The sequence below is a fragment of the Bos javanicus genome, chromosome 11 (genome assembly GCF_032452875.1).
Source record: "Bos javanicus breed banteng chromosome 11, ARS-OSU_banteng_1.0, whole genome shotgun sequence".
NCBI lineage: Eukaryota > Metazoa > Chordata > Mammalia > Artiodactyla > Bovidae > Bos > Bos javanicus.
In genome coordinates, this window is record NC_083878.1 from 20,280,862 (window position 1) to 20,283,547 (window position 2,686).

A 2,686-nucleotide genomic window follows, 5' to 3' on the forward strand; every position below is an offset into this window, starting at 1 on the left:
CGCCCTCCTCTGAACACTGTTGTCTGCACCCAGGAAGCTTTTCCAAGACATGAGCTCTGAGGGTAATAGTGTAATAAAGACATTTAGCTACTGCAACTTTTCTTTAGAGAGTGCTCAGACTTTAAATGAAAGCAGTAAATCTTCCTCTTCTGCAATAATGAGAAACACTCAAACCATTTACGTCGCATAATTCAGAAGTTATAGGACAGTATTTACAATGAAACAGTTTTATGAGCCATCAAATGCAGCAGTCAAAAGATTTTTCTTTATTTCAGCTTGGAAATGCTAAGACTTCCAGTCACACTGTGAAGCAAGGACAAAAGGAAAGAGTTGGAAGGTCTGGGTTCCTTTGCAAACTCTGCTTCTTTCCATCTCATGGCCAGAACCGGGTGCCTCGTTCTGCTCCTGACTCTGCTTCTTTGTTTTGTAAAGTGGGGATGATAACGTGGGTACCTCGTCTGGCCCTGCCTGCTTCAGAGGACTGTTGGGAAGATGCCCTACAATAATAGACGTAAACATTCTGAACACTGAGCAGTGCTGTGAATGTTGTTGTTTTTAAACCAGTTAGCTGTAGTGGAAGTTTTTAGTTGCAGCATGTGGGATCTAGTTCCCTGACAAGAGATCGAACCCAAGCCTCCTGCATTGGGAGCTCAGAGTTTTAGCCACTGAACCCCCAGGGAAGTCCTTGAATGTTGTTGTTAATTGATCTCAGTGAATGACTAAGTACATATATAACGGAATATTTCTCAAATTCTAGTGTTAAATAATATCATCTTCTTTGTAGAGGCTTTATCATCATCATCATTATTATTTCAAATTACAAATGCCACTCCTGGATGTAAGCTAACTGCACAAATTTCGGTTATATATAAGGCAAAAATTAAAAATTAAAATCTTTCCACATCCCAGTTCTCATGCCATCTCTCTTGCCAGAAGTATCCATAGCTGTATTTGATGTGTTCCTTCCACATCATTTCCATACTTTTAAAACACATTCAAACACACTTACCATATTCACATAAATGGTATCTATGAATATGGACTCCCACACTCTTTGCAGGCAGCTTCTTTAGAAGTCAATGAAATATTTTCCATATTTCCAAATTAAGGTAATGACTGAAGTGGTTATGGCTTTATAACTTTACTGCAGAGATTCTTTGGAAATCTCATACATATAAATTGTTTTCCTCCTTTTTATCATTTATTTGAGTTACATTTTATTAACTGTATTGCATACATCTTTGTAAGTGTTCTTTAAAATCTTTGGGAGCAAGATTGAAATACATGAAAAAACTTATCAAATGTCAAGTTGCTTCTGCTTCCCCTTCCCTTCCCTTGATTGCTTTGCTTTTTCTAAGCAAACTCGTAAGCTGATAACAGCCAAAGACACCTTCCCCCGCCCCCACCTCCCCCCTTCAATGTTTTCCTGGGTCATTCCAAGTTCAGGGAGTGACTTTCACCTCAGATAACCTCTACACCAATCCAACTCTACCTTTGAATTCCTCTAACATTCTTTCACTGCCACCTCAGGGAAATCATCACTCTTCCACATTTCCCCCACTCACTCACAGGGCTCAAAGCCACAGCCCTCTGTCTGACTTGCTTGTGATAAATTGGCATCAATGAAGAAGTTTGTTTGCTAACTCACTAGTGCTAAAATATTTCTCACATGCCTCCTCTATGCCAGACACTGTGGACCACCTGGCAATGTGAGCGTGTGTCTGGAATTCTGACCCAGTTTAGGGGATCACAGAAGGCTTCTTGGAGGAAGTGTTGATATAAACTGAGGTCAGAGAGATGAAGAGGAGGTGGAGATAAGTAGGTGAACAGTAAACAGTGTGTGTGTGCGTGTGTGTGTGTGTGTGAGAGAGAGAGAGAGATGGGGTGGAAGGGATGGTCTGATCAGTTTTGCATTTTTTAAAATATTTATTTTATTTATTTATTTGGCTGCATCAAGTCTTATTTGCAACACACAGGAACTTCCATCTCTGAGGTGTGTGGGATCTTTAGTGGTGGCATGTGAGCTCTTTGTTGCAGTATGTGGGATCTAGTTCCCCCAATCAGAGATCAAACTCAGGCCCCCTGCTTTGGGAGCACAGAATCTTAGTCACTGGAGCACCAGGGAAGGTCTCACGTTTGCATTTTGAAACAATAATTCTGACTTCAGAGTAGAATACATTGTTATTCAGTCGCTCAGACATGTCCGACTGTATGCAACCCCATGGATTGCAGCACACCAGGCTTACCTGTCCTTCACTGTCTCCCGGAGTTTGCTCAAACTCATGTCCGTTGAACTGGTGATGCCATCCAACCATCTCATTCTCTGTCGTCCCCTTCTCTTCCTGCCCTCAGTCTTTCCCAGCATCATGGTCCAGGAAAGAACACATTGGGGGAATGCAAACATGTTACAGGGAGACCAGTATGAAAAGATTTAAGTGAAAATAGATAGTATTGCATAAGCATGAACAGCCTCTGATACTCTTAAAACTACACCGACATTCCTTTTAAAATCTTAAAAATGTTCACTTATCACCCAATCCTCTGATGATTAAATCTATTTCAAGCATTATTTAAGATAAAAATCTGAAGAACCTATTTCTCAATTATAATGATTCATCACAAAACCAGACGTTTCTACCATTTTTGACACAAACCCGTGGCAGTCCTGCTCTGGTCCTTGCTGTGG

General features: G+C 40.8%; 1 long non-coding RNA gene across 1 annotated transcript; it reads right to left on the reverse strand.

The window, feature by feature from the left end:
• Nucleotides 1-243: 243 nt before the first annotated feature.
• On the reverse strand, nucleotides 244-2,356 carry LOC133256513 (uncharacterized). Its single transcript, XR_009739232.1, has 2 exons — nucleotides 2,247-2,356; nucleotides 244-497 (listed from the first exon to the last, which is right to left on the reverse strand). It is a non-coding gene; the product is annotated as an uncharacterized LOC133256513 (long non-coding RNA).
• Nucleotides 2,357-2,686: the final 330 nt, after the last annotated feature.